Genomic DNA, 22,745 nt, shown 5'->3' with positions numbered 1-22,745 from the left:
AAAGTTTTCTTTTTTTAGAAAACCGATTGCTTTATCAATTTTCCTGCATTCATTATTAACAATCATCTGCATATAAATTTCAAACTAAAAATAGTTTTCTTTTTAATTGAACAATTTTCTAATTGATTGATTCTTCATAATCTTTCACTCTACCTTCAATACTTGCGAAAATATTTCAAAAACAATTCACTCCCCTCTTGTGTAAGGCCTTTATTTCTAAGAGTAAGTTTATTTACTATGATTGTTTTCTAAAAACCTTCATAAAATGTACAAAAAATCTATCATAATTTGTTTAGACAAAACTTTCAATGACTGATATTTCTACAACCGTCATAGAAATATGACTTACTATGATGGTTCTCATCAGAACCATCATAGTAAGTGATTTTCTATGAAAAATATTTTTAGACCCGTCATAGTAAATAAGACTTTTTATATCATCTATTGCAATAACCACCATAGAAAGTTTTCTTTTTTTAGAAAACCGATTGCTTTATCAATTTTCCTGCATTCATTATTAACAATCATCTGCATATAAATTTCAGACAAACTCTTCTATTTGGCTTTGGATTAAACAATTTTATGACATTATTCTTGAACATATACCTCTTGTACTGTTGGAACAAGTACTGATATTAATTTTTTGAATGATCAATGGTGTTTTTCTACTTGTTTATCAAACATTGGAGGGGGGTACCTGATGGTTCTAGAATCCTGGAGACTACAGTTTTCAAATTCTGGAATGGTAGTGAAATACACTAAATTGCTCCATTACCTATCTTTAACAGTTTGCTATGGTGTTCACAGTTATTAAATTACCATCTCCCAACACATAAAATCACTGAAAGAAAAACAAGTTTAGAGAAAACACAAGATACAAAATGACAGACGAACTAAGAATATCGAGCACAGAAACTCCAATATGTTGAAACTTTCTACGCTAGTATGGGATGGCCCTAGAAGGCATTCTACAAAAGGGAAATGTGTTGAACCAAGTGGTGTTCAAGCTTTGAAGAATCCAAACCCTTTGAAGGATGATGAAGGCTAGGTTGTGCTTGTTGTTGCTGAGTTGTCTTTTTAGATAGGATCTGGGGTAGATTTAATATGTAATCCACTCTTGATTGAATCCAAAGCATAAGCACTCTCAATCCTTTTAAAATAAAAGTGTTTTTCAAGCTAAGTGAAGAACAACCTGTTGTTTTGTCGAAACAACCGATTGTTTTATACTTAGGTGTTTTTAGAAAAGGTTGAAAACTGTTTTTATGGTTGACTTGCTGTCAAAACCAAAACAACCGATTGATTCGTGGAAACAACCGATTGTTTGTTTTGGTACCATAACAGAAAACTGTTTTGTGCTTTGACTGAGCATTAAATGTTTTTCCAACTGTTTACGCTCCAGTTTTTAATGCTTTGACCAATCTTTAAATGCAATGAATAGTTTGTTAAGATTTGATAACAAACAACAACTTTGTTTTACAAATAGAAAAACAGATTTGGGTTTTTCACAACTTACTGATTTTGAAAGAGTTGAGATTGCTTAGAGATTGAGTTTGATCAAAGAGTGTGAGATAGGATTTTCTCTTGTATTGATTTCAGATTTGTTTCTGTAACAAGTGTAATCCTTGTGTGGTTGCTGAGAAGTGTTGTGTGTTCTTGAGGGGATCAAGATCAGCATTCTTAGTGTTGGTGTGTTGACCAAGAGAAGTGTGTGTCTTGAGGGGATCAATGTCACTTCTTTGGTTATGTTGTAAGTGATCTAGGTTTGATTGCTTAGTGAAATTCCTCAATGGTTTCAGAGAAGACTGGATGTAGCTCTGGGTTTAGAGTGAACCAGTATAAACCTCTGTGAGCATTCTCTTTATCCTTAATCTCTTTAAATTCAGTTTTGATATTTGCAAATTGTTATAAACAACCGATTGTTTCTACGTAACAACCGAGCGAAAACCCTCTTTAAACCATTCAACCCCCCCCCCCCCCCCCCCCTCTAGTTTAAAGTTATCCATTCTAACAAAATGAACATTAGAGGAGGTAATTAAAGTTAGAACTAAACTGCAATAGGTAGGACTTGAAGTCCCTGGAAAAATGTCCAAGGGAGCTTTAACCATTATGTTTTGCAGTCGCATTATGATTATTATTATTATAGTTATTAGTAATATTATCAATATTAATATAATTAATAATATAAAAATTATCAACATTATTCATATTATTAAATATTATTAATATTATTAAATATTATTAATATTATTAACATTATTAAATATTATTAACATTATTAAATATTAATAAATATAATTAATTTTATTAGTATTTTTATTAATAGTGTTTATATTATTATGTTATTATTACTAATATTATTAATTTTATTAATTTTATTATATTATTAATATCATTAATACTATTAATATTACTAATTTTATTCTTATTATTATTAATATTATCAATATTAGTATTATGATTATTATATTATTATTTATGAATATTATTTATGATTTTATAATTAATTATATTATAATAATATTTTTAATATTATTTATATAATTATTATGATAATAGTTGGTAGGTAATAGAGATCTGTGAGTAATAGTTGGTAGGTAATAGAGATCTGTGGGTAAAAGTTCGTAGGTAATAAGATTCGTGGATAATAGTTGGTAGGTAATACTGAATTTACCTACGGGGTTTTAGATCTGTAGATAATATCCATAGATAATGTTGTCCATAGGTAATCCGTAAGTAATGCTGAATTTACCTACTGATTAAAATCCATGAATAAAAATTCGTAGATAATACATGTTTTTTTTGTAGTGTCAATTATACACTAAATAAATTTGTTTTGGAGGCCATAATAAGTGACAATATAGGTTATTGTTTTGGTTTTGCTAAGTAGTACTTGAGATTCTCTTGTTTTCGGTTTAAAATATGTAATTTTGTTAAGATATATAGTTTTCTTTTGATTTATATGCCAAGCTACAATGCAATAAGTCTTTTGGAATGAAGTAAGGAAGATTTTCAAATTTTATTTTTTTTATAAGGTTGAATTATCTAAAATATTTCGTTTAATTTAATTCATTTATTAATGATAAAAAAAATACTAAATAAATTTGTAGCACGAGTCATGTTATTTTTGTCTTGTAGAATGATATCTTACGAAAGGCAGTTGAGAAATTCAAGAGAACGAATTGGATAAAAATTGGTAATATATTTTGATATTATTCATTGTACATGAAGTTATATTTTTATTTTTATCTTATGAAAGGAACTTGAGAAATTTAAGGGTAAGAATTGGGAAAAAAATTGGTAATATATTGATATTATTCATAGGAAATGAAGTTATATTTTATAGTTATTGGTGTCAAAATATTAGTGTCATAGTGGTTATTAATATGTAATAACATTACATTATTCTTGTATATAATTTTTTAAAATTCAAGAAATTATAAATAATGTGTTCTACATAGAATTTAAGAAGTTCCTTCAAAGTTAATTACGTTTTTTTTTATTTAAATCAGATAAATTTATTCAATTATTATTATTATTTAATAAATATATATTAAAAAAAAGTACTTCATATAGATGATAGTTTTTATAAATGACAGGAAAGTTTTAAAACGTCTTCACTAATAATTTTTGTTTGATCTCCCGTTTAAAAGAAAAATTTAATGTTGTAAAATCATGAAATTAGTTTTCTTTTTTTATAACATATTTATATAGAAATATCTATTATAATTAAAAATAATATTTATAAATTTACCATATATTAATTAAAAAACAATTGTTATATATTATAATATTATATAAAAAATATTTAAAAATATAGACGCGCTAGTTACTATAATAAATTTACTTCTTTTACTCTTATTAGAAATATTTAAAATTATATTTTATTTTATAAATTTATTATTATTATTATTATTTCAGAAATTTATTATTATTATTATTTATTTTTATTATTAGTATTATTATTGTTATTATTATTAATAATTTTATTATAAAATAATATAATATATTATATAACATAATATAATCATTGACATTATATAATGAATAATAAATTACGATAAGTTATTTAACGTAATAGATTATATGGTAGAAGTGGATTAACCCTTAGTTTTATTGTTTTTAGTTTTTTGATAATGATTTTCTGCCTCTGTTTTAGGTTTTGGTCTTCGATCTTCATCTTTAACTTTGGTTTTTTATTTTGATAGGAGAACTTATGATTACACTATTTCTTATTGATGATGAGAATATATATTAAAGGTATAATATTCATTACCTTCTTCGTACCCTTGCAAAGAGTAATACAAGTCCCTCTCCTGCAATTCCACGTTTTGTTACAAATTAGTTTATCAAAGTTGTTGTCACTCCCATTTTTCTATCCGGATAAACAAAACTCACTTAGAACCAAACAAAATATTAATTGGCAAATAATTGGCAAAGGACATTAGTTTTTCATCTATTGTAATAACCATTATAAAAAGTTTGTTTTTTTTTTTTTAAAACAGTTATTAATAACAATCATCTACATATAAATTTCAGACAAAATCTTCTATTTGGCCTGAGATTAAACAATTTTATGACATTATTCTTGAACATACTTCTTATACTATTAGAACAATTACTAGTATTAATTTTTAGAATGATAAATGGTATTCTTCTACTTGTTTATCAAACATTGGAGGGGGTACTTGATGGTTCTAGAATCTTGGACCCTACAATTTCCTAATTCTGGAATGGTACTGATTGGATTATTCCATTGACTTTGCAAAAGGTGAATTATTTTTTTCAACATATCATGATTAGGCAGGAACATGATACTTCTAATTGGATTCTGGAAGACTCTGGTCATTTCACTCTCAAATCTGTTAGGAAGTTTCTCTTGGATCCTAGAGTTACTTGTGGTTGGAGTAAGATCAATTAGTCTCAATATATTCCTCCTTCCAAAACTTTGGTTCTTTGAAAAGTTTTTCACATGCGGCTTCCTATGGATAAACACTCAGCACAAAGGTTTGGATATATGTCCTATGTGTACTCTTTGTTAAAACCAGGAATAATCTATTCAACATTTACTTTTTTAATGTCCTAATGTTTTGCATATTTGGAGCTTGGGTTGAATATTTTTTTTAATTCTTATTTCTCTAATGTGGATGATCTCCTTTCGTTTATTAAGAATGATCATAGTCCTTTGGTTAATTTGATTAAAATTGTTGTGATTAATTACCTTCTCTATTTGGATGATATGGCGTATGAGGAATTATGTTAGATTTCAGGTTAAGATGGATCTTTCAACGACCATTCCCACTAATAAAGATTTCACTTACCTAGTGGGTAATTCGTGTAAAAGCTCTATAAGGAATGGTATGTTCGACTTCAATGTGCTTAAGTTCTTTGGTATTCGTAGTGTCAAAGTTCTTCATCCTCTTCTTGTTAGTTGGGAGTTTCCTTCATTAGGTTGGGTTAAAATTAATATTGATGGTGCTACTAAGGGTTCTCCTGGTCTTGCTACTTGTAGTGGTATTTTTCGTGGGAGGATGAGGGAGTTTATTGGTGGTTTCTCCGCTTTCCTTAATATCCAAACTATTTTGGTTGTTAAGTTTTATGGAGTTATACATGCTACTCAAGAAGCTACAAAGATGGGTCTTTCTAGTTTATGGCTTGAATGTGATTCTGCTTAGGTTTGTGTTGCATTTACTGCTAGGACTAATGTTTATTGGTTTCTTCATAATAGATGGAACACTTGCCTTGATTATTGTGGAAAAATCAGGTTTAGAATTTCTCATATTTTTCGTGAAGGTAATGCATGTGCGGACTAGCTTGCTAACTTAAGATTTATTCATAGAGAACAATTTCATTGGTATAATAGGATTTCATCTACTCTATTCTTATAACTCTTTATTAATAGGTAGAAATTACCTAAGTATCACTTTTCTTAGGTTTTTACATATGGGTTTTAGTTTAGTCCCCCCATATTTGCTTGTATTTTCTTTCTTTCTTTTTTGTTAATATTGTTTTCATCTGGTGGTAGATGATTATTGATTCTTGAGGTGTCAACCTAGCTAAGATGTCAACTTTCATAGTGTTGCCTAACATGATAGCTTTTATATAAACAAAATATATATTATAAGAATTTATATAATTTTATTTTGGTTTAAATTTAATCACAATTTTATTTAAATAAAATAAGATTTTTAAATTCATACTTATATATAATTTACAAAGTATACATAAATTAAGGACCAAATTGATTTTTTTAATAACCACTGTACTAAATTGACTATTGACCCCAAATGTAGAGACGAATAAGATAATTAAACCGAAAAAAATTTAAAAAAAAACTCATTTAGTCTTTTAATAGTTTTATCATGAAGTAACCATGAAAAGAAGACAAAAGCATACCATGTTGCAAGAATTATTGTATACCTTGTTTTAATGTTATCATTTGTTCAAGAATGAACACATCTGCACAAACTCATTATAATTATTGTTGTATATATAATTATATATTTTTCTTTCTTGTTGAAATACTTTTAAGCACATTATTATTGGTGTGGAGAATTAGAATTAGACAATTTCCTTTACAAAATCAATGTCATGATTAAGTCCATATCTTATATCTTTTTCAGAAGTTGATGAAAAATTTATTCAAAATACTAATATGAGATTAAATATGCAAACTCGTATTGATTTTAAAAATAATTCTATGTGCCTATTAATTATTAACACATTATCACTAGGTCATATTATTATACTATTAATCCATATCAATACAATAATTAAAAAAATAGAATAAAATAAAATTTTATTTGTTTAACCATGTTTGTCAATGGTTATAAACATTATTCAAAGAACAAAATAAGATATCTCTTAACCAATATAAACCTTACCAAACTCATAATTAATAAGCTAAAGATGATAAATAATATAAAAAAACTCCTAAGTCTATAAAATAAAAATAAAAAGACAATAATAATAATAATAATAATGAAGTAACATAAGAAATCAATTACTAGGTGGTTGGTTATGATCAAAATCATGAACTAAAACACCAGATTGACTGCTACTACCAGCATCACGACCAAAATGAACCCTCTTGTGTGCTATTAATCCTTGTTTGGTATGAAAAGGTAAGCCACATTGGGGATAATCGCACAATAAGCTCCTAAGAGGCCTATAATGATCGCTCTTATGTATATTTAAATCACTTCTAGTTGGCAATTCTTTACCACATATATCACATATGTAATGTTCTCCATCCTTAATCTTTCCCTTTCCCTTTCCCTTCCCCCTTCCCTTACCGAAGCAACCGAACATCTTTAAATTTCAATGTTAATGAAATATAAGTATGTATAATCACATGCAACAAATTATACCTTTAAATACTGGTTCAATAATATCTTATTTTTTTTCAAACAACCAAAAATTTTTAAATTTGAATTTCAATAAGATATAAGAAGGATAATAAAATGCAATAAATCAAGCCTTTAAATATTTGCTCAAATTCAAAACAAATATTTTCAATAATATCTTATTTTTTCCTGATACAATCGAACATTTTTAAATTTTATTATTATAATAAAATATGTATAAATAATCATAATCATATGCAACAAATCACACATTTAAATATTTGCTCAAATTGAAAACTACTTTTTTTTCAATATAATATCTTTTTTTTTCTATTATGTATTACCTCCCAATATACTTATTATTATAATTATATTGCATTTCATTTAATATATTTTTTCCAAAGATATATTTATTTTCTTATACTATATATTATTCTTAACTATTTATAGAAAACAAATATATCATCAGGGTTAATGGGCAATATACTATTGGCTAACTCAAAACTTTTATTTTTAACCTATATTTTCAATTTCAATTTATATTTTAAATCAGGCATTGACTATTTTCAATCCATCTTTTTCTTTTAATTATTCCAATCATTTTATGTTTTAATTACAATTTGTGTTTTAAGAAACCAAAATTTTTGTCTAAAAATCAATAATGAGAGATTTGAAAAATGTCTTTCATTTTGTCACTTTTAAAACTATAAGTAAATAACTAAAATAAATATCATATCCAAAATTGATTTTGAAAATATTAATGATAACTTTCACAAAATTATGGAAATTAATGGTAAATTAAATTTAAAATCATGCTCTTTTTTATAATTGAAACGATTTAGAATTTAATATATCATTAAAAGTTAATAATTTGCTTAATTTTTTAGGGTATAATTATGCGAATCCACCACAAGAAATTAGTTTACTTAATTAATATACAACTTTTGTTAAAAAATATATGTGATTTAAAGAAAACCTAGAAAATGGTTATGTAATGAAATATGATAATTTGTAATTTAATTTTTTTTCCTTCCAAAATATTTTTTTCTTATAATTTATACATTATGTGTCTTTAGTCATTAAAATTGTCAAGAAAGAATAATTCAAAGTGAAATTATTTTACTTAATATAGCAGTCTACCTACAACATAAAATTCAGTGAAATGGAGAGAGTTATAATTGTGTGCACAATCGACAATAATATTTTAATTATATTTTGTGGATGATGTCCTATACTATATATTATTCATAATTATTTATATAAATAAATAAAAAAATATTTTTAGGATTAATTGTCATTATACTTACCAGTACAATACTATTTGTTAGTTTAAAACATTTATTTTTAACCTATATTTTCAAATTTCAATTTATAATGTAAATAGTCATTGAATAAGTGACCAGAGATATTCTTTTAATAGCCATCCATTTTTTCCTTTTAATTTTGTCAATAATTTAAAGTTGGACTATATGTCTGTGGAACCAATCCAGTAATTGATTATATAGAAACCAAGAATTTAGTGTAAAGATTAAACAATAAAAGATCCCAAAAAAAAACCTAAAACATGACCAAACCTGATTCAATAATAAAAATAGTTAAAATATATTATTTTACATAATTATGTGAATCAACCATAAGAAATTATTTTACTTAATTAACAAAATCACAATTAAAAATATGTTGTTTAGAAGAAAAAATGATTCTTACGAAATATGGTATAATCTACCTATGTATCGTTTTTGTTAACATATGAATTTTAGTCTAATCCCTTCATATTTTTTGTATTTTTTTAATAATCTGTTTTCATGTGATCATAAATTATTGTTGTTACTTGAAGTGTCAGTCTATCTGAGATATCAAGTTGCATAATGATATCTAACATTAAAGCTTTTATTTAAAAAAAATTAAAAAATAAACTTGATTTTCTCACTTTGAAAATATAATGTAAAAAATTAAAATAAATGTAAAAAAAATTAAAATAAAGATGATATCCTAAATTGATTTCGAAAATATTGAAGAATGATAAATTTCAAAAAAATTATTGAAATTAAATGTAAATTAAATTTTAAATCATATTCTATTTTTTATTAATTGACATGATTCAGAATTTAATATACCTTTAAAAATGATAATTTGCTTAATTTTTTTAAAGTGATTTTTTTCAAGATTTGGGGTTTAATTATGTGAATCCACGGTGAGAAATTACTTTACTAATTAATTAACAACATCACAATTAACTTTATACAACTTTTGTTAACAAATATTTTCAATAATATCTTATATATTTTTTCCCATTAAATTTTATTATTATAATGAGATATAAATATGGATAATCATATGCAACAAATCAAACATTTAAATATTTGCTCAAATTAAAAACTAATTTTTTAATATAATATCTTATTTTTCTATTATGTATTACTTTCCAATATATTTATTATTATAATTATATTGCATGTCATTTAATATATTTTTTTTCCAAAAATATATTTAATGTCCTATACTATATATTATTTTTAACTATTTATATATATAGAAAACAAATATATCATCAGGTTTAATTGACAATATACTATTTGTTAGCTCAAAACTTTTATTTTAACCTATATTTTCAATTTCAATTTGGCATTGACTATTTTCAATCCATCTTTTCCTTTTAATTATACCAATTGTTTTATGTTTTAATTACAATTTGTGTTCTAAGAAACCAATTTTTTTTTCTAAAGAATCAATAATAAGAGATTTGAAAAATACCTTTCATTTTGTCACTTTGAAACTATAAGTAAATAAATAAAATAAATATCATATTGATATTGAAAATATTGATGATAATTTCAAAAAAATTATGCAAATTAATGGTAAATTAAATTTAAAATCATGCTTTTTTTTATAATTGACACGATTTAGAATTAAATATATCATTAAAAGTTGCTTAATTTTTTTAAAGTGTTCTTCTTCAACATTTAGGGTATAATCATGTGAATCCACCACAAGAAATTACTTTACTTAATTAATATACAACTTTTGTTAAAAAATATATGTGATTTAAAGAAAACTTAGAAAATGGTTGTAACAGCGCTTTTTTTAAAAAAAACAGGAGCCCCGTCACACACATTCTTTCTTTCTCTCTCTCCCTCCATATGCTTTTCTCTCCCTCTCTCTTAATTTTCTCTCCCAAACTTCATCTTTTTTAGAATCTAATCATATCACGCTGTAGTAGAGGAGTTAAGGAACATTTCTACCCGATCAGATTTTCAAACAGAGTAAGTTCATTTTTACTCTAGATATCCTTTGTTCTCTGTTTTTCCTTAGGATTTAGTCATCAATCTTGGTGAGGTCAGTTCAGAAGTTTAATCCTCTCAACTTATTATATTATATACTGAAATTTTGTTCTGTTTGGATAATTTGCATTAGGCCCGTAAATCTTGAAGCTTATCCAAACGACGGGGAATAAAATTCTAAAAGTTGCTTGGAAACCAAGCAATTGTGGTAAGGGAAGCTAAATTTAATTTTTTATAGCACCCTAGGATAGAAGATCTGAATGCGGAAGGGACGTGGTCCCAATATTCAATTTTTCTTGTAGGGATGTTGTATGTTATATATATTGGGTTGTTTGTTTATATATTATTTAAATTTGTAAAAATATTATATTTTGATGGTTTAATATTTAAGTGTTGTTTTTTTTATTTTAATTACGTTTTTTATTGTTGTGGATCGTGTTTGGAATGATATTGTATGACGGGATGGTATAGAATTGAATTCATACATTTGGGATAATGTATGGACTGATGTTTGTTGTGTATTAAGTATTGATGCCTATGTAGTAACAGAGATCTCCGAGCTTCACTGATGATCTAAGTCACATAGACTAAGATATCAGGTGGTGAGAAGCTGATGAGGGAGTTCATGCACACCGTGATATATGAGATGCACGGCTTGGGTTGTATTGAACTTACCCTGATCCTTTCTGTTGGATTCGCTGGTAATCTTCGGATCAAGTGTTAGTCTCTGGTAGGACTTACTTAATACGGGTTTTCCGGAAGATGTTGTTTGTTGAATATTCTGGATGTGTAGATCCATGTGAGATCTATGTGATTGTTTATTGTTGAGATTTGAAGAAAGTTGAATAATTTGAGAAATTGATCATGTAATTTGGTTTTCTCTTTTGATTTAATTGTGTATATTATAAAATTCTATTTTCACTAGCTTACCCTTGCTTTTCTTGTTGTGTTTGAACTGCAATGACTGTACTATGTACACGAGCAGATGACCATACAGGTGCAGGAGAGCCTTAGAGGGTTCAGAGTCTTATTTTGAGTTGTGGATATGTAAATTGTATTTCTATAAATCCTAATTATGTATTAGGAATGTTTTTGAAAAACTCAAAGTTTGTATAGAAACTTGTAGAACTTTTATTGTAATAGTTATATGTAAATTATGGGGTGTTACAATGGTTATGTAATGAAATATGGTCATTTGTAATTTAATTTTATTTCCTTCCAAAATATTTTTTTCTTATAATTTGTACATTATGTGTCTTTAGTCAATAAAATTGTCAAGAAAGAATAATTCAAAGTGAAATTATTTTACTTAATATAGCAGACTATCTACAAGATAATAAAATTAAGTGAAATGAATAGTAACAGCTACAAACGGAGAGAGTTATCATTGTGTGCACATTTGACAATAATATTAATTATACTTTGTGAATGATGTCCTATACTATATATTATTCATAATTATTATATAAATAAAAAAATATATTTTTAGGATTAATTATCATTATACTTGCCAGTACAATACCATTTGTTAGTTTAAAACTTTTAATTTTATCCTATATTTTCAAATTTCAATTTATAATGTAAATCAGTCATTGAATAACTGAGCAGAGATATTCTTTTAATAGCCATCCATTTTTTTCTTTTAATTTTTTCAATAGTTTTAAGTTGGACAATATGTCTGTGGAACCAATCCAGTAATTGATTATTAGAAACCAAGAATTTAGTGTAAAGATTAAACAATAAAAGATCCAAAAACCCTAAAACAAGACAAAACCTGATTCAATAATAAAAATAAGTATAATATATTATTTTACATAATTATGTGAATTAACCATAAGAAATTATTTTACTTAATTAACAACATCACAATTAAAAATATGTGGTTTTGAAAAAAATAAAAATAATTCTTATGAAATATGTTAACATGAATTTTGGTCTATACCTCCATATTTTTGTATTTTTTTAATAATTTTTTTTCATGTGATAAAAAATTATTGTTGTTACTTGATGTGTGAGCATATCTAAGATATCAAGTTACATAATAATATCTTAAAACTTTTATTTAAAAAAACTTTTAAAAAATAAACTTGATTTTCTCAATTTAAAAATATAATGTAAAAACGTAAAATAAAGATCATATCCTAAATTGATTTCGAAATATTGAAGAATGATAAATTTCAAAAAAATTATTAAAATTAAATGTAAATGAAATTTTAAATCATGCTCTATTTTTTATTAATTAACATGATTCAGAATTTAATATACCTTTAAAAATGCTAATTTGCTTAATTTTTTAAAGTGATTGTTATGTGAATCCACGGTGAGAAATTACTTTACTAATTAATTAATAACATCACAATTAACTCTATATAACTTTTGTTAAAATATATATGTACTTTTTTTAAAAAAAAAACTTATATAATGTTTTTGTTATGAAATATGGTCATATTTTTTTGTTTTGGTATTTAAAAAATTTGTTGTCCTTGTAACTTTATTTTTCAGTTTTAGTTTTTTTCTTGTAATTTAATTTTATTTCCTTCCTAAATATTTTTTTTTCTTATAATAAATATATATTATGTGTTTTTAGTCATTAAAATTGTCAAGAATTCAAAGTGAAATTATTTTACTTAATATATATAGCAGTTTATCTACAGGATAAAATTGAGTGAAATGAATAGTAAGAGAGAGTTATAATTTTGTGCATATTCGACAATAATATTTTAATTATATTTTGTGGATAATGTTCTATGCTATATATATTATTTCTAATTATTTATATAAATAGAAAAACAAAATATTTTTAGGATTAATTGCCATTATACTATTCATTAGTTTAAAACTCTTATTTTTAACCTATATTTTTAAATTTCAATTTATAATGTAAATCAGTTATTGAATACTTTTGACCAGAGAGATTCTTTATATAGCAATCCATTCTTTCCTTTTAATTGTTTCAATAGTTGAAAGTTGGACTATATGTCTAATGTTATTAAAAACCAAGAATTTAGTCTAAAACATTATGTGAATCAACCATAAAAAAATATTTTACTTAAATAACAACATCACAATTAAAATGTATGTGGTTTAGAAAAAAAAAAAAGAAATGATCGTTATGAAATATGGTCATAGTTCACTTTAAAAAAAACTAATTTTACCAGGGATTTTTTTAACAGAGATTACACTAACCTCCAGTAAGACGCGCACATAATTAGGGTTTTTAGAACCCTGTTAAGTAATAGCGGTTAAACCGTAGAAAAATTTATATTATTTTAATACTTTTATATTTTAAGAGAATGCGGGAACACTTGACACTTTTTTACAAGAGTATTATACACTTGCATATTAAATTTGAAGAAACTTACATCCCATACTAGCGGAGTCACTTCATTTTATATTTGCAAAGAAGAGTTTCATTTCAGATTTCCAGGAATGGAGCAACTTCATTTAATTCCTTTGCGTTTCAGCTTCACAGCTTCTCGTTTCAGCTTCACGTTCATTTCTCTGCGAATTGTGTTTCAACATATCGGGGTTTCGGTGTTCGATTTTTTTTAGTTTGTCTATCATTTTGTATCTTGTGTTTTCTCTAATTGTTTTTCTTTCAGTAATTTTATGCGTTGGGAGATGGTATCGGAATAACTGCGAACACCATAGCAAAATGTTAAAGATAGGAAATGGAGCAGTTTAGTGTGTTTTCGAGTTATTATTATAGTATTACCATTTCATCTATAAATTTAGAATTTGCTACTTTAAAGTTGTAGTGTAATTTGGTTTGGAGTTTTTCCACTTAAATTTTAGGTGAAAATGTTTTGCATGTCTGCTTGAATATCAATTTGATTTGGATAGAATTTTCGAGTTAATCTTATAATAGCGTATTATAGGAGGTTGAATCAAGTTTCTAAGGGCTGGAGATTTTATTTTAAGTTTTTAAGGGTTGAAGACTGAGGTTGACAGAGTGTTGTTCATAAAAAGGGAAGGCAAAACAGAAAGCTTAGAAAGTAGTACATATGAAATAAAGTATTTCTAGAAGGAAGGTTACCGAGAAATTGTTGTTTTAGTTTACCATGGTGGGTGAAATCTAAAGAAAATGGTGTTTAGCATGATATAAGATAAACCTGCAAACCCATTGTCATACACTGTCATGCCTTATGTTGATTTGAACTAGCCCAATAGTGTATCACACAACATCCCACCATCCCATAATCTGCCATGCCTTATGTTGGTTTAAACTAGTCCAGTAGTATCACTCAACATCCCACTATCCCATAATTTAGATTTTGATAATTGGAACTCACCATCTTGCGTTATGTATCTCTGAAGCTGCAGATGGCATTATGGTGGTGATGATGATTAAGGTGGAGTGAGATATAGTATAGGAAAGATGATGATTATGGTGGGAAAAGAAAATTAGGATATATGAAAAATGGTATTTTCTCTTAACAGACTTAATGCAATATCTTGGTTTCGGTTGTCTCTTCATTTATTAGAAGAAAATTGTTGTGTCAGCTTTCTAATCATGTCAATTGTTCTATGCATCATTCACCCACTTCAATACTAGTAGCCTTATTCTAGAACTTTGCTATAGCTACTCTAAACATTAGACTATACTCAGAATTCACATGCCTTTCATATATGATAGTCCTTTTTAAAAGAAGCTAAATGGGTGGCCTACATAGTACTTAATTCAAAAACAACTTAATCTCTAAATAATAAATCTTCTCAATCCATTATGAAATCCTTCATCCACGTGGGTTGTTTGAAGTTCTTTCACATCCATTGAGCTTTGTTGTAACACCTTACCTTTCTTTCAAGACTGTTTCTTCCTGCACCTCCATACCTTCTTCTCTCACCTCCACAAGTTTTCAAATTTCCAAAAATACCCCTTTATAATATTTCGGATTATTTAATCCAGAAGTCATTTTTCAAATTTGTAATTAGCTACCGGATTACATAATCCGGAAGCCATTTTTCAGATGCATGATTATTCTCCGGATTCCATAATCCGAAAGTCTTATTTAACTTCTGGATTATGTAATTCGAAAGTCTTTTTTCAAATGAGTTTCCGAATTACATAATCCGGAAACTACTCTATGAAGGTGACACAAGAAGGACAAAAATGTATTTTCATGTTTTGTATGGAGGTGGCAGAAGAAGATATGAAGGTGCAGGAAGAAACACTCTTCTTTCAAATATTTTTCTCTGCTTAGAGCATGTTTTTGTACACTCTTATATTTATTAAACGGTAGACATTTTCAATCTCCCCCAAAAACGAAATTTCGTTCAACTGTTCTGAGTTTCGAGTTTCTTTTCACAAACTTCTCATCAACCTATCCAACCTAGTCCAATCCCACATCATTGAGAAAATTCATTTTTGTTGAGTTTGGGTTAATTTAGTGTTGAGAATTTATTATTTTATATTTATTTTTCCATAATTATTAAACTATAGATCAATTACTGTAATAGTTAAATAACTGAAAGTATAAAAAAAATTCATAATAAGTTTAAATAGTCTATTATGGTAAAAAAAATAATTATTTTTGAAGGCGTTGTTTATTACTATTTCCTTCCCTCCCATATTTATTGGGCAAGATTTTGTTCTACATTTTAACGTACTCACATCACCACACATCTCATTGGAATCATAGCCTAAAAATTTATATTCTTGATTTTTTATGCCAAATTCATCATGTTATTGCCTTTTGCCACTGTGGAATATCACTCTAAATCCATTTTTTTCTGCGTGGATGTAAATATGTTGCACCACAATACTTTATATTCAACTCAATTATAATATGGTTTATTAAGAAATAAATAATTCACTAGAACTACCATTTAGTTTTAATATTATTCATTTTAATTAATTTTATTATAAATTTTATTAAGCAATGACTATGTTTGTTTTTTGTTTTTATATTTTAAATTTGTAAATAATTTGTTATGTGTTTTATAACTTCTATTCCAATTAAAATGATGATTTTATATATACACTTATATTTGACATTAGGAAGCTTGTTTAGGTTCACTCTCTAAGAACAAAAAATGCAAAAGTTAGAGCCCATTGAGTTTTTAAAATTTTAAAATATTTGTCTTTTATCATTTTCAGTTGTTTTAGGATTTATGTGCATTAAAAAACACAACCTATCAAAAAAAGGAAGGTAGATACACTCCCAGGACGAGTGATTAGAGGCTGGGGTGCATGAGTTGGCACCCAGAAAGTCACCCCCTGCGCCAGATGCACTTCGAAGAAGGAGGACTTACACGATGGAATGACCCTAAGTTGGGTTACGATGCTGTGAGGCTCTCCACGTAGAATAGTGATCAAGTCAGAAGAACACGTGGCAGTAAGCACTGAAACATCAATGTTTTCCTGAAAGTTTGCTAAGGTACGCCTTAATTTAGTTTACGTTTCGAACGCTTTAAAGCACTTTAAACGCTTTAAATGCTTTGAACGTTTTAAACGTGTTGAACATTTTTAAGCGCCTTAAATGCGCTTTAAGACGCTTTAAATGCTTTTTAAGACGCTTTAAATGCTTTAGACGTTTAAAAGGGGCTTTAGACGTTTGAGACAGGAGATGAAAAGATTCAGACTCAGTTTTACACAAACACTCTCTAGTTGTTTGCTCGCGCACCCACTGTACGCACTGGCAATTAGGGAAAAAAGCATTAGACACTCAGTTATTTTGACCACCTTCAGAGCATCCATTCATGACGCCCCTTTGTCCACTTCTTTTCAGGTACTCACAGACAGTGCAGAACGAAGGTTCCCTAGCTCGCGAGGGTAAGCCACGCACGAAGACGTCCCTGGTCAACCGGCGGGAACAAATCTGTAAACATAATTATAGGTAGAGATTAAGGATGTAACAAGCCCACTGAGTTGATGCTCCAAAGATGCCTCTTTTGTTCTGATTTCGAGTTTCCTTAACCAATGAATCTTCCTAGAATAGGGCTTATAGTCCTCATACCTCATTGGGAATTTTCTTAGGTTGCTACATCTACACTTGTAAGATGACATATCGACTAACATTAAGAGGAATGTACACATTGGAAGGCATTCATGTTGGTCGATGGATCGATATGCAGGGAGTCCAGAAAAGACCCTAACCAGGGTCCTAACTTCATTGAGTACATGATCATAACAACAGGAATGCTCATATATGCTTTGACAAACCAAGTCATATACTACCATAGTGGTTCAAAATCTTCTTGAACAACACTTTGAAAAGAAGTTGAGTAAGTGACGATGGGCTTGAAATTTGAAAAATAAGTAAGGAACCTTGCACAGGAAGTGTTAAAAGATTCAATGGAGTGCCAAGGTAAATAAATAATACCATTAGAGAGTAGCTTCCTTCAAAATGGTCAGAAACAATTGGCAATGTATCCAAAGATTTTTGGAAAAAAAGGTTGGTCTGAGTGGGATAGGCCTTGACATGTGCAACTAGGTCAGAGGAACCATCATACTTTTCAAAGTTCGCCCACCTCCACATTTTTAGTAATTGACCTTGCATTACTGATAATTATCGTTCTACTGTCAAATTAAGACGATTCTAGTGTAGACCTATCTAACACTGGAGATGATAGTATAAAAGTGATCAGATGACCCTAAGTCATCTTCCAACAAATCCAATAGTGAAATCAGTAAATCAGTGTTTAGAATTTATCTGCAAGCAATAAAAGTTAGCAATAACAATAATGATAAAAAGGAGGTTGAGATATTTGTGCAAAAAATGTAAAAGAGATTAAATAGAAAATAAACAGTGGTTGATCCCTAAGTTCTTCCACCAATGAATTCTTCATAGGTCATATAAAGATTATCATCCTACAATTTTCTTCATATTTGTTAATTGATTGTAAATTGTAATTGATTCCAGTACTCACTACAAAAAAAAGTGTATATTGTGGCGGTTATTTTGGTATAAACTGGCGTTTATAACCGCCACAATATACGCTTGTGGCGGTTTCCCAAACCGCCATAGAAATGGCTGCCACAAAGTTTAATGTGGCGGTTTTACGCTACCCGCCGCAACACCCGCCACTTTAAACATAGTGTAAATAGTGGCGGTTTTTATATGTAAGTAGTGTCAGTTATAACTGTCGCAATTTGCATTCATTGAAAAAGATTCTGGCACCATAACATACGTAAGTAATGTCAGTTATAATTGTCGCAATTTACATTCATTGAAGAAGATTCTGATGCCGTAATATACGTAAGCAGTGGTGTTTTTAACTGACGTAATTTTAATTCTAAATAAATAAAATTTAACCACCATTTTTTTATAATCTTTTTTATACAATTATAAAATTTAACTAACACTTTTTCATAATAAAATAAAATAATATATAAAGTTATAATCATCCATTCCTTTCATTGAAAAATTAAAACATGTGTTTCTTGTGCAATTTGTTAGTTTATTTAGTTTGTTTGTTTAATAATGTTTCAAGGCAAAATTAAATTTAGTTTGACTAAAAACCCATTGGGGAGTGAAAATAGAAATAATAATTGAAAAGCAAAAGGTGAAGCATTAGAAGATCCATGAAGTGGACCCATTAACACTGCACACTCACCAAAACCCTTAATTCAATCATTCTTTAGTGAACTTTTCTTAATTACTTAATTAACAATCCTTTATCAGAATGAAAATGTCCATGGAAGATTCGGTTGTTGAGATATAGTCCTCTGTCTTTGTCACTTTACCATCAAGTACTCTCCACCATTTTCAATTTCTCATCCAAGGTTCACAGATAAATGCTTATTTTTCTTAATTATCAAAGATAATTCTAAAATGTAATCTATTTAGAGATTACTGAAAATGTGGGATATCTTAGTTCAAGAGCAATTTGAAATCGAAGGTTAGGTCTTGAAGTTCATTAGTTAAGACTAATGAGTGTACTGAAAATGATCATAAGTGAGTAGCTGTGTAATGATTATGATAATTTATTAGGCCAAAAAAAACATATAGATTAAAAAATAGATGAAGATTAACAATAAAAGTAACTAGAAGGATGAGAACTAGATCTGCAGGATATTACATGGAAGACAACTGATTTTCTTGAATAATATCTTCAAAGTATATTTTCTCTATTTTTGAAGGATATAGCAAAAGATTTTCTTGAATAATATCTTCAAAGTATATTTTCTCTATTTTTGAAGGATATTGTAGAGAAAATGTAATTGTAGGATTTTTAGAGAATATCCCTGCAGAAATTTGCATTCAATTCCTTTTTCTAAGATATTTCCATATTTAATTCTATAATTCTTTATTTTAGATTTTTTTTATCCAAAAGAAACAACTTAATTTCAAAATAGAGAACTAATAGAAATAATAATTAAAACCCAAATAAACCCAATTCAAAGAATATTAATTAAGACAAATGATTTTTTTTTTAATTTATTATTACATTCCAATAAATTGTAATTAAGGTTAATAAGTGTGAATAAAATTATGTTCATCAAATACTCTCACATTTATCCTTTTGCACTCTTAGGCAAAACACTCTAAGGACTAAAAAAGAATAAAATATAAAAACAGTGCAAATGACAAATAACAAATTCTAAGAATGCATAATGACTGACATGATATAATTTCAAGAAATCAAGGAATTAAGAAAAATGTGAATGGAAATTCCTATATTTTAACACACAAGAAGGTAATAGAAATGCAGAGGTTGAATCAAGAATGAAAAAACTTTCACTTGATGCTCTCTAACTCTAAAGTGTTTAGATTTATATTTACATTTAGCACTCATGCAGACAAACACTACCATATTTTCTATTGCTGGAGGAATTAATACCCTTTTGTCTTCAGATGATCATACAATGAAAAAGATAGGGTTTTTTTGCTAGAGTGTTGGTTGGTATTGATCTTTTATCCTATCTTCCTAATCAACTCTTGGTTGAACGTTAAGGTTTTGCTTTCATAGCTGATGCGGAATGAGTGTCTTCCTCTTTTTTTATCTCGTTGTAAGAGATTGGGCATGATCTTGCTCAATGTCATGTGTTTAATACTAAAAATCCTGTTGTTGTTGGTCCTCAACATAAACCTTCTTAGCATAAGAAAAATATTGGCGACAATTGTGATGTGCACCAAAAATACATGAAGATGTCCAAGGATGCTATACTTGAAGGGTCATCTCAACAAGCAAATAAAGACTTCATCAATAGAAGAAATGGACAAAGACTAAAGCATTTAAAGTTCTTCTTATTAGTCTTCTCAAAAGATCAGGCCCAAGCCCAATTAATATCTTTTGTAATATTTTTAGAATAGTTTCAAGATAGAACATTAAAAGGGAAGTAGTAGGAAAAGTCACTTTTCTAGAATAAGGAAGTGACTTGAAAAGGGGTGGCATTTACCTTGTCTTTTCATATGCCTTGCCTTTTCATTTACAAGTGACTCTTCATGTAGTTTTACCTTTTCATGATCGGTCCTCTATGCCTATATAAAGAGGAGACTTGCTTTTTTAAACATAAGTTGAAAGTTGAAATTGAATTTTTGAGTAAAGAAACTATACCAAATTGGTGAGAGAGTTGTGTGAGACTTGTTCTCTACTCTTCTTCCTAGTCATATCTTGGGAGGTTCTTGGGACTCTCAAGTGGCGACATCTGTTGAACCAAGTGGTGTTCAATGTTTTGAAGAATCCAAATCCTTTGAAGGATGATGAAGCCTCTGCTTTGCTTGATGCTGCTGTGCTGGTTTTAGCCTTGTTCTGGGGTAGTTCTATGTTGTAATCAACACTTAGATTAAATCTCAAAGCAATTAGCATCTCAATTTTATCAAAGCAAAATGATTTTCAAACTAAGTTGAAACAACCGATTGTTTTGTCGAAACAACCGATTGTTTACACTTAGGTGTTTTGAGAAAGTTTGAAAACTGTTTTTGAATGGTGTATTTTGTTAAGTAACAAAACAACCGATTGATTCGAGGAAACAATCGATTGTTTGTTTTAAAACCATAACATAAAAACTGTTTTCTTTGACTGAGCTTTAAATGCTTTAACTGAATACGCTCCAGTCATTAAATGCTTTGACCAATCAATTTTAAATGCAATTAAGAGTTTGTTAAGATTTGATAACAAACTATATTCTTAGATATATTATGAAAAAACAGTTTTGATATATTAAGAATCTTGAAATAAAGTTTTTCAGCTAAGAGTTTTTCAAAGCATTCTGAGATTGCTAAAGAGTTGAGAGATTGATCAAAGTGCTGAATAGGATTCTCTTGTATTGATTTCAGATTTCCATCTGTAACAAGTGTAATCTTTTGTAAACTGCTGAACAATTCGTTTGTGTGTGTTGCTGAGATTGGCTGTGTGTTCTTGAGGTGTTCAAGATCAACAATCTTAGTGTTGGCCAAGGAGAGTGTGTTTCTTGAGGTGTTCAAGGTCATTCTCTTGGTTGTGGTGTAAGTGATCAAGGTGTGGTTGCTTAGTGGATATCCTCAGGGTTTCTGAGAAGACTGGATGTAGCTCTAGTTTGGAGTGAACCAGTATAAACAACTGTGCACAATATTTCTATCCCTAACTCTTTAATTTCAATTTGTTTGTTGTTTGCTGGTATAAACAACCGATTGTTTCGAAGAAACAACCGATTGTTTTTCCTAGTATTACAGTTTTGCTTGCTGTTTTGGCTAACTGAATTGCTGAATCAATTGGTTTCTGAAATAAGTTCATTCTAGCTTTAAAAAGTTTGCGAAAACCCCTTTAAACAATTCACCCCCCCTCTAGTTTAAAGCCATCTTTTCTAACAATTGGCATCAAGAGCTTGGTTCTTGTAAGTCATTCAAGTTGATCCTAAAATCTTTCAAAATGGCTGATAGACTACCGTTTGGGGAAGGTGCCTCAATAAACAGACCACCCTTGTTTTGTGGTTTGAATTACCAGTTTTGGAAAGTTAGAATGAAAATATTTATGGAATCTCTTGACAAAGGAATTTGGGATGCAATTGAAAATGGCCCTTTTATCCCAACATTTGAAAAAGATGGTTCTGTCATTGAGAAGGCCAAATTCGATTGCATTGCCAAAAATATTATAACCTCTGCTTTAAATTCTGATGAGTTTTTCAGGGTCTCACAATGCAAATCATCAAAAGAAATGTGGGATGCTTTGGAAGTCACTCATGAAGGAACAAATG

This window comes from Phaseolus vulgaris, chromosome 4 (genome assembly GCF_051622355.1).
Source record: "Phaseolus vulgaris cultivar YP4 chromosome 4, ASM5162235v1, whole genome shotgun sequence".
Classification (NCBI taxonomy): domain Eukaryota; kingdom Viridiplantae; phylum Streptophyta; class Magnoliopsida; order Fabales; family Fabaceae; genus Phaseolus; species Phaseolus vulgaris.
This window is presented reverse-complemented; position numbering follows the sequence as displayed.